We start from the raw sequence: 12,327 nt of genomic DNA, 5'->3' as shown, positions 1-12,327 counted from the left end.
TTGCAAATGACACATGGCGGTTTAGGCCTGGTCGGTGCAGTGTGTGGACTTTCATTAGACGACACTCGTTTGCCCCCATTCGCTTTTGGCTCCTTCTTCTTCTTCTCTTTCTTCTTCTTTTCCTTCTTCTCCTTAGGTACTTGACTTTTGGCTTTACCAACCCCATCAAGCGAAGAGGAAGGAGGAGAGGAAGAATTAGAGGAAGTAGAAGGTTGGTGGGTAACTCTGGACTCGTCTATTTACTGATTCAATTGTTTAGGAATAGTGGTGTTCTAAACGACAGAGTTTGAGAAGATCCATATAGGCAAACCAATTGTCAGTCCTGGAAGCGACAATGTGGTCATATGGGGTGCACCAACATCTCCCCAAGAGGAGAAGGGACTAGGATTTCCTCCAAGGGGAATTCCTTGGTTGGTGGACTCCATTTTCTCAACCCAAGATCAACATAGGAAAGGGGTAATGAATATTCTGTTTAAAATAAATTTTAGACGCTTTGACACAACTTGTTTTTTCAGTTTTTAAGAGTCGAGAAAAAATAAAAGATGACTCTAGTCTCCTTCGATTTTTAATGAGCCTGAAGTGACAAGTGCTTAGATGGACCTTTTCCGTTAAGGAGTCTGAAAAGGAATGAAAGGGACTTCTCTGGAAATCTAGGTAGAGGGAGTACCAAACCAATCACAAAACTGCAGAATACTTTTTACGGTACGGTAGTCAATCTTCCCGAATGCTGTGTTCAGTACATTGCGATCGATAGGGCGGCAGACACAGATTCCTATGGATAAAGGATTAAGCCTATTGGGGTCTCCCAAAATATACTCGACGGTAAGTGGGAGCACAAGTCTGTACTGGCACTTATCGTCTCAAAGTGGAGGAATCACCCAACCATCAGTGAGAACAACAGTTACCAGGCTTTACGACACCGGAATACATCTCTAGCCTAGACTTCTAAATGTTGTGTGTTAAGTTCCAAAGCGTTGTTAGATTCATTGAATTTATTTTAAGTTGATCTTGTTTATGAAGTTTTCCTTTCGGGTTCACCACGAGATGTAGATGTAATTCCTAAAATGCAATCTAAGATGATAAATAAACTTTTTATCTCTTTTATGCAATGAAAATCCTAGCTACTAAGGAAAAGAAAGATAGAATCTTTTCACAAAGAGCAAAGAGCACACTCTAAATGCACTTTCCTAAATCAAGCCAATCAGACTGTCTATATGCAAATGCACATGCATGTATTTGTTTTTCGACTTTCTTAGTATATAGATGCTAAAAAGAAAGTTGATGCACAAATCTAAATTTCTTTTCAAGCGACAAATATCAACAAGCTTCTTTTCGAAATAAAAAAAAATGGAGACGATCACAACACTTCATGATTTTGAACCGAATACTTGTTCTTGACACTAAAAAATTACAAATTCAGACCAAAAGCAATAGTAACAGGATAATCGACCATCAACAACAATCAAACTTTCTCCTACGATCGAAATCGACACTTGCGACAGATTCAAATCAAAGGACGACAGTACAACTATGCTACTTTTGCAAAGGAGAACTGTAAATGACTGAACAAGCACACAAAAACATCTACAGTTCTTTTGTACAAAGGAGGCAGAATAACAGCAAGGAAAAGGAGTTTCAAACAGACATATACTCATCACAGGCAGCAAAATTCAAGAATAGAACTGGAAAGAAGGAACCACAGAAGCCACAACTGCACAGAGCTAGTCTGATCAGCGCACCTGTAACACAGAGAATCTGAAATGCAGCGCAGGTTGTCCACACAGGAAGTGCGCTGAAATTCAGAATCTCTGAATAGTACCTGCGCTGGGCCAGAAACGAGATTCTGTTCGGGTTCTGGGTCACAGTTTGCAGTTCAGTTCTTGGGTTTTGGCCGAGTAAAAAGCAATCAGTAATGCAGCAATCAGGGGTAGATCTAAGGAGGATCTAAGAGCTATCACAAGGGCAATCAGATAGTTTGTGAATTAGTTGTTTAAATCATAAACAGATCCAGTGGATGGATTGAAGCAACAATTATCTACTTTGCATTTGTTATGACAAATGCAGTTCGAATGCTACTTGTAAGTTTATGAAATAGACAACAAGGAATGATAAACAAACAAACTAATTAGTTCCCCAGCGGAGTTGCCATTTTGTTACAGGGAAAAGTGTCTATTTAGAACTGCTCTATCCCACTAAGGTGTGACAGCTGCCTTAGAAATAAACTGAGAAAAACTACTTTTGTTTTTCCTTTATGAATTATAGATAGAGAGGAATAGAAAGACCAACCTCTGTCTTGCACTAATCCTTCGATTCGATCCCTCTCTTCTTTGATAGTCCTCAGCTACCTGCTCCCTTGCATGCCCAGCTTCACAAAGTACCTGTAAGATCACAGAAGCATAGCACTATACAAAGACATGGATCTATAATCATAAACAATCTAGGATCAGATGTAAATTGACCATACAAATGTAACAAGCATCAATGATACAAAAGCATGGAGGAAAACTCAAATAGTTTTTATTGATAAAAAAGAAAAGATCCAGGAGGAGTTACAACCAGTTGTTCCGACCCAGCATCAACCTCCCAGCAAAGAAGCCCCTCTTCACCTCAAACAAAGCTTAGATGACCCAACAATCTGATGTTTGTCTCTAGAAACCAACAACAATTCCTTACAATATGCAAAATTCCAGCCTCTGGATCTCTGGTATGAGGGATCCATATATAGATATCTGTAAGGGGGATGAGCCAGCTTGCGATTTGATTAGTGTCTTCTCTCTGATATTTCTTGCTTCCACTTGGAGACTGAAGGTCTCTTACTCATCCTTGGTCAAATTCAGTGAGGGAAGTGTCACAGGAGAAGATTTTGGAAGCTTCCATTGCCTCTCCACCTCGTGGAATGACACTGCCATTTGTCATTTCTCACCCATCGCACCCCACAGAAGGGAATTTTGAAATGCAACGCACCCTCACCGTGTATTTAGGTGAGATGCAACGCACTTAGCTAGTGGAGCAGCTGCAATGATCCTGTTTTGACCAATTCTGAGTAGTTTCTTCAAGATTTCATGACAATATCATTTTACATGCAATCCCTTGCGTCATACTACCATAAACACAAAACTCTCAATGTATAAATAAATATAAGAATATACCAATTACCTTACCTTTCTGTGCTAAGCATACTCCCTTGTAACCAAACACGTACATATATCATATCTCAAGAGTCTCAAATTCCTTGATGAATCCAACCATAAATGAAAACCAATTGTTATATTTGTCAAATACATGTTCATGAGTATAACACATATCCACATAATGTCAAACAAAATCAAGGTTGAGAAGACTTCTTGTATTCATGTAAAGCACTAATTTATTTGGAATTCTGGTTTCCAAACATAGCCAAAGGAATTATCACCCAATTCCTTTCTTTTACCTTTTTCCTTGGTTGCAATTGAGTCTTATTATGTGCTATCACATCACCCAACTATTAGTTATATAAACAAATTAATTGTTACACTTTTGCTCTAATGCAATGCATGTTTCCTTGTAACTGTTCACACATGTCAGCCACATGTTTCAATTATAAAGACATCATATCTATTAATTTGAAATCATTCTTGACCAATACTATCAACCATGTCATAATCAAGTCATAATGATTAGTGATAATACTACAACTATTACCCACTTAGACTCAAGCACATATTTGTTGGTCTCAGCACATATTGTGTTAGTACAACTGTCTTAAAACAAGATCATTCATTCATTCAATCTTATCAACACATACTCATATCATGTAATTAGTCAAAAATTCAAACAACTTATAAATATAACCCCTTACTATCCATGGCCCACACTAACGTAGAAAGAAGAAACTACTATAATTGCCCAATCTCCACTGTCCAACTATAGAAATGGGATCTACAAGGTCTCCAAAGATCTAATAAGCTTAAACACACTTTCCAAAACTTGATTTTCATTTCTCGTACATTTTGTACTTGATAAAATGCCACATAATAATGCTTTTCCATTCCACAAATTTCACGTCAAGCCTATAAAGGGAGTCATGTGAACTATAGGCCACTACTCTACTCTTCATTTTTTATCTTTATCTCCTGCAACTATACCATCTTAGATAAACCAAATAGATTACATAATTACACTCATACATGAATGTATCTCAAGGGATGCTATCACATTTGCATGAGTCAGTCTAAATTAGTATGGCACAATATCACAAATATATTGACTCATACCTGAATATCATAACCATAACCATCTACATAGACCGATCCAGATTAGAAAGATACATATAATGTCAAGATCTCAACTACAATCACCATAATCATCATGTGCATGACTTCAATGCATATAAAAATAGGTGAACTACCATGCATGAATAACCAACACATGTGCATATAATTGCATTGATCAACTAGCATCTATCATGCATGTAATGAGAAAAAAATAAAATGACATGCATGCATGTAACCATAATGAATATAGCAACCACTAACCATCATACATGCATTCCCAAAATACAAACCTATATGATGATCTTCTCTTACCCCAAGATCTAAAGCTACCACCTCACTCTAATAATATGCATTTCCTTCTCTATCACAACCAACATATCAACTTCGTAACATATGAATAATATCATGATGACACAAAATGCATACTAACCACCACGATGCATGTCTGACCTACTTTGCATGCATAATCATATACATTTAGCCCATATAGTCTAAGTGTTTCAACCTGGAAGCTCTAATACCACCCTCTAACCTTCCCTCCCACATTTACCCACTTTCACTCAGTTGCCAAGGTAAACATGAGACAAAGATTTCTTATTGCATGACTTAACCTTCGAGATTGAATTAAGGAAGTTAGGCCTACAAACTAACCATAAAATGGAAAATCACATCATCCCTTGGGGATACAGGACATTTAGGGGCCAAAGGACAACCATATGTGACGAAACAATGAGTTGGGGCTCTTCTTCATTGACCTAGACATTTAACCCCATGCATGACAAGGCCTAGGTATAATTATTGGCCTCCAACCACTTGCACAACACTACCTCCATGGTTGTGACCTAACTTGTACAATTCAGAGGGCACACTCAAAAGATATGAGCTACAATTCTAGGCCAACTACCAGACTACTACCTAGGATTTCCTGAGACTTTCTAGAATCATTATTGACATGATGACAAAGTTAAACATTCAAACTTAAATTAGGAACTTGACCTAGATTTCCTAGAACACATTAGGAATTTTGTCAAACACATGGAAAACATGTAAGCTAAAGGTCATGAACACATATATGATAATAATAGTCTAATATTCATCTGAGAGTCACAAAGATGGCTCTATGCCCTATCCCCGTAGCTAGAAAAACTACTTATTAGTTTATATATTCATCAATCAACCAATAATAAATAATTCGTGATAAGAGCCATAGATGGTACACATTATATATCCAACATATAACCAGAAAATAGATAGAATAGGAATCATGGTAACTCAACCATAATATCACCCACATAATCACTAAAACTATACATGAGACATAGTATAAGGATAACACTTATTAATATATGAAAATATCAACCAAGTCAAAGACTTCCACATACCACCCAACCATATATTAGGATGAACCAAATCTCTTTTTCAACCAGTCACCTTTGTGCCATATTCCAAGCATGAACGTGGGATCTCATGGACTAAACCAAGACAAAACCAAACTAGGTCCTCTAGAGGCCACACCACCTCAACTCTCAACTACAACTATTCCACCTCTACCATCGAACATCACTAACAAAAACCAGATGAATCTCTAACTATGTGTTTCAGGGTTCCATGAACTAAAAACTCACCCCAAAGCCTTCCAGGGCTCCAGGAACTAGTAGCTCAACCCAGATCCTTCCAGGGCTCTAGCAACTAGTAAATCAACCCAGATCCTTCTAGGCATCCAGAGTGTTTGCTCAACCTAGCTTTAGGGACTAGTAACTCAACCCACCATGGGATCTATAGTGTTTGTCCCAACCTTGGCTCCAAGACTAGCAAGTCAAACCAAGTTGTTCTAGATATTATAAAGTGTTTGTTCCAACCCACAACCATAAAAAGCCTTAGAACCAATTAGAAAAAAACAAGTCAAAAAAACCCACAACACCATGGCTACTGAGGAAATGACAAGGAAATGTTAGAACCACTGTCAATCTAGGAAAATATTCATGCTAACGACAACACATAACCAAAAAATCACATGCATATATCATGCAACCAGAAATTAGCAAGGAAATCACACATGCAACCTATTACCTACAAAGAAATCCATCTGTAGCAGTTGATTCTGTTGTTTCCTTCCAATTCTATTATTTCCTTTTCCTTCATTCTCCAAATCCAAGGTATGCCAAAGTGCTACAAGAATTCTCCAATAATACTCTAAGTGTACAAGAGTATCAGGGAATGAAAGAATGAAATAGAGCTCAAAAACTAAAATTAAAAAAGGTTAAACTGAAAAGAGTTGTGAACTAATCCTCATAAGCCATTTTACCATTGAGGCCTCTATTTTATTCATTTTCTTTCATTTTTACTTCAATTTCCCTGTCATGAAAATTTGTGTCCGTTCACCTTCGTTTTCTCCTATTTTCCTCTATTTTCATAAATAAAATCTGAGTTATTTCCTCTTTTGTTTTCCAATTCCTTTTCCAATTTCCTTAGCCATAAATAAACTGAAACTAATCCCCACTATAATGTCTTCCCACCATTCATCTTGGAATACATGTCCCATGACCTTGGTCTTATATTTAGTTTACATGAAAATCAACAACGGGTTGTTACACAAGGTTCAAAACAATTGGTATTAGGGCATAGGAACCCACAGTTCTACTTCATTGGACATGTCGTGTTGGAATTTTATATGACATCCCTTGTATGTGCTATTGTTTTTGTAATGAGTGTAATTATATACATATTTTTATAATTGGCTAGAAGTAAATATTATGATGATAGTCCCATGATCTGGGGGAAAGCAATGATGGTGGATGTTTGTGTAACTAAATGCACCACCACCCATAGTAAGAAATGAAAGATGGGCTAAGAAAATTCACATGTTTCTTGTGTTACACTTGATGTGGGTGAATGGAAGCAAATAATCGGGGGGTGGGCAGATAGGGGATGGGGGGATCGTTGGGGGGTGGGGGAGGGAGACAAGGAGCCTATAGAAAAAGGGGAGAATGGAAAGAAAAAAAAGGATTCAGATAGGAGGAAAAAAAACCTTGACACAACAAGAGAGAATGTTGGAGAGAGAAAATGTTTTACAGTGTAAGGGCATGACTATTGAGCACTGGAGAAAACTTGTTCATGTTGATGGGATGTGATTCCCTATATTGATGTATTGAAGTTGTGGATTATGTGTGTTGAAGCATGAAAGGATCAGTGGAAGGACCAAAGAAGATTGTAGGGTGATTGGTGCTTTCCTTAAGGCTACAACACATAAAGCACCAAAAAAGTGATCCCATGCTCCTAGAAGTTGAGAATTATTCCATCTAAATCTTATTGAAATCCATGAGAATGTGGATCTAGCTCAGGGGTGGATAGGTACAAGAAAGAATATGGTGCAGTTGGCCTATGGTTGGGTGGAGAGTTGAAGTCACACCTTCAATTTCTAGCCATCTTTCTCCATTCAAATAAGTGTCACATATTATGTATCATGGAATTAGATTAATTACACATTGATATGTTAATGAAAAATTAATGGGTCTACCTTATCCTAAATGCTTATTAGAATTTTTTGGATGTCATTAATGTGCACTAGGTCATGATGTTCTTTGGCTAAGATGGAAATAATAGATTTATGTGAATGTTGTGGATGTTACAAACGTTTATCTATCTATCTATCTATATACATACATACATATATATATATATATATATATATATATATATATATATATATATATATATATATATATATATATATATATATATATGACTAGTTACATGGGGACATGCAAATAGCTATTGATAACAATTATTTGATGGTTGGAGTGCTTATAAATTGAAATGATTCCTTCTCTTGTTTGATATGGTTATGTGTTATGTTTATGGAGAGAGTGTAAAATGCAGCACATTAGGTACATACTCATATTCATGTTGTCAATTTAGGAAAATATCAATGTAATGAGCATGGGATATGGTGTATTACATTTGATTTTGAGATTACAATTCATAAAACACTTTTTCAATTTCATTATCTCTCTCTCCAACTCTTTATAGAAGTTTTAGCCATAAAATTCACAACCACATAAGGTAATATGTATAATGCATGTCTCAACCAGGAATTTACTTTTACCAAATGGCAAAAAGGTCACTAATTTGGTACTAGTATCAGGTTCATAACAAAATTTCTTCCAAATATTGATTTATAATTGATATAGAATGTGATTTTATAGACTTATTATACAATTAAATTAGAATAAGTCACAATGTTCATTATTATTCAACGTCATGTGTTCTAATTATTGGAAGTAATTATTCCATGTGTTTTTGTGAGTTGTCATTAAGAGTTTCCAACCGTCAATCTAGAAGTTTTTGTTTTCTATGTATGAGTTGTAGTCATGATCTAGAAGTGTGGAAGTCACGGATTAATGTCCTATATATGTGTAATTCTTGTGATAAATAAAAATATTGAAGTGGGTGTTTGGTTTTTTGTGTAATCGTTATCTGCTCTCTCTCTCTCTCTATTTTTCTAACATGCTATCAGAGTTGGTTCAGCTCTGACTCTTTCACAAGAGGCACTGAGATAATTCAATTTTAGCCACGATAGTTATTTGTACATATATTAGTTTAATTAAGTGTTTGATCTATTGTTTGTGTGCATATTTGATTTGTGTATGGACTGTGGATAGTTGCATGCAAAGGCGAATCGCAAAGATCTAGTGTTTTTGTTGTTGTGTGAAGTTTCATTGTGGACAAATATTTGTAAAAGAAGAGGAGATATGCTTGTGAAGAAGGTGGATAACCATAGATTGGGTTTCATCTAGTGTGGATCTGCAATTGAGAGAAATGTCTACATGTTTTAAATGGTGTTTCTCGAGATTATCAAATGGTTCATGAATCATCATGTACAACTGCAACATGTAGGTGGAATGTTGGCATTTCTCATTCTATATCTAAACTAATAAAATATTGTGGTATTGTTTATCTAGAGATCGAGATCCAAAAGCTATAGATTTGATGGAAAATACCAATATGAAAAGTTATCATTGTTATAGTTGATCTGATATACACAAATCAATCACGAGCAATCATTGATTTTGTCTCTGTACATTTTGGTGTTTAGTGTTTGTGTTTTTATTAGTTATAAAAAGGGTTGGTTGTTCTAACACTGGAAGCCCTGGTGTCTAAAACATAAATTCTTGTGTGTTTTTATTGGTTATAAAATGGTTCGTAGTTCTTAAACTAGAAGCCCCGGTGTCTTAAACAACAATTCTTGTGTGTTAGTAAAGTCAAGTTGTTTGATCAACTTTGAAACACATTTAGTATCGAGACTTCCATCCTAACAACTAATGGATAGCCAAAAGCGAAATATCAGACAGATGTTGGTTGGTCCAAAAGATGGTTCATTTCTTGATGACTATTATCACAGAATCCTTGATGAGATGAGGTGTCAATATCGTTGATCTTAAAAATTTCATCAATGATGGTCAGAGGTAGCTCCCTTTTAAATGGAGGTCAAGTGATTACTCAAAGATGTGGTGGTGAAATAGCGATGTTTGTGAGATTCTAGAGTGGATGTGAGTGCTGATGAAGACGAGTCAAACAAAGCTTATCCTTGTGATTTTAATGTGTTTTCAATATTTTCCATGTAAGCATTTAGGCACGGTATTAGAAGTAACGCTTCGATGTGTTGTTTTGAGTTGTCATTAAGAGTTTCCAAGGGTCAATCTAAAAATTGTTGTTTCTTATGTATGAGTTATAGTCATGATCTAGAAATCTGAAAATAATAAATTTATGTTATATGTATCTTTGATAATCAATAAAAAGGATTAAAATGAGTGTTTTGTGTTGTGTGTATATTCTCTTTATTTTTCTAACCATAATAATATTTTGTTAATATTTTTATAAATAAATAATATGTTTTTTTAATATTATTTTTATCCATTAGTGAATGAAAGAACTCGATAAACATGGTAATATTGTTGCACTATATCTATATATTATATGTAAAACATTATTAGTAATTTGAAATTAAATATCTTAATATTAATGACGTTTTTTTATATATTAACTGTTTACCAAACTTATATCTTAAAAGGTTATTAATGTTGTTGCATTACATTCTTAAGTATGGGAAGCTTTCCATACTATTTGGACAGAAGAAAGATCTAATATTATTTTAAAAAAACGATAATTAATAATAATAAAAAAAAGAGATCATTGGATTTTACTTTAAAATATAAATTTAAAATAGAAAATAAAAGATAAAATAAATTAACATGCTTTACTAATATCGTGATAAATATAAATGAAATAGGTCATTATTCACATTTTATAGTAAGACTCTTACCGTATATAAAACTATTTTAATTTTTTTAATAGATATAAATAAATTAAAATGAAATGAAATGTAAATTTGTTAGGTAGAAATTTAAAAATAAAGTCAATTTTTTTTTAATTTGAGTAGTTTGGTGAAATTAAATGTTTTTAGGTGTTATTTGGGCCGAAAATATATGGTAATTAGAAAATTTGTGAAATTTATAAAATAGTTGTATTTTGTTTGATAATAATAATTCATATATTGAGATTAAATTTTTTTTAAAAAATTATATTTAAAAAATATTTAAAATTAATTAATTTTAAAAAAATAATTTAACCATTATTAATACAAATAATTTCATAAAAAGTATATGGAGAAATTAAAATTAGCATCTTTTATTCAACTTTGAAAGTCTAAGGATTTTGGAAGAATAATTTTTTCTCTATATTAGTCAAAATAGAAGAGTTCTTTTGATTTTCTAAATTAAAGTTTATCAGGTCAAAATTTATCATGTCTTTGTAATATCTATGTCTTTAAATTCATTTTTATTCCATAATTTTTCCTTTAATTTATTTGTAATAATATTTTTAATATTATTATAATTATGAAAAGTATCATCTTCCATTTTAATATTATTTTTAATAGTGTTATAATTTCTTCGTTAAAATTTGACATCTTTACGTTAACCCATTTTAATATATATTTTTTAATATTATTATAATTCCTTCGTTAATATTTGACATCTTTTTGTTAACCCCACAAGATTTGTTGATTTTAATTAGAATTCTAAGTGAATTCATTTTGTATTTACTATAAAACACCTTTTGATTTTTTAATTTCTTTTCACCACTTTCAATAAAAAAATTAGCCATAAACTTCACTACCACATATAATAAGTTTAACCTGAATGTCACCTATTTTCTTCCCTTATTACATAACGAAAAACCCACTAATTCACCACTCTTGTGAATCTATAATAAAATTTCTACTCAATGCTATTCTTAGTCCATAATAAAATTCCAGTTATAGTTGACCTAGAATGTAATTTTATGTACATATTAAGACAACGAAGGTGGATATACTTAAGTGTATATAGAGTTTTATTTTTAAACTCACAATGCTTATTATTCTTGTTGTGATGTTTTCACATGTGTTATAATAATATAATTTTTTTTTCAGCATTTTTGTTTCAAATTATAATTATAATTATATATATTATTTATTAATGGATTTGAAATTTTTAGAATAGTTGTGTTATATTTATATATTGAAAATAAAGTATTATTAGTAATTAGAAATAATATTATTAGTAATTAGATTTTTACATATTATTGGAAAGCTAAGTCTACAAAGGCATACATACTCTACATACATACTTTAGCCCCCCTTTGGTTTTGAACCTGTGACCTCTTAGGAGGAAACACATACTCTTAACTATTAGGCCCACTCAAGCTATATATACTAGAAGGTTATTAATGTTATTGCGCTATATTTTATATTAGAATATTTTTAAGAAAGAAAAATTTAAAATTATTAAAAAGCATATATTTTTAGAGAAAAAGATTATCAATGGTTTTTATATTAAATTTTTATGTATTTATATTCAAATACAATATATTTAACCATCAAAATATTTGTTTTGATGAAAAATATAATCATCGAATTTCAATTTAAAATAAAAAATAAATGATAAAATATATTTAATATAAATTTGCAGAAAGTGGGAGAAGATATCGCGAAGGAGCAGAGCTTGGACTAGGGTTTGAAACAAGGGATGACAGA

The sequence above is a fragment of the Pinus tabuliformis genome, chromosome J (genome assembly GCF_031772625.1).
Source record: "Pinus tabuliformis cultivar Carrire ecotype Pingquan chromosome J, CPIR1, whole genome shotgun sequence".
Taxonomy (NCBI): domain Eukaryota; kingdom Viridiplantae; phylum Streptophyta; class Pinopsida; order Pinales; family Pinaceae; genus Pinus; species Pinus tabuliformis.
This window is presented reverse-complemented; position numbering follows the sequence as displayed.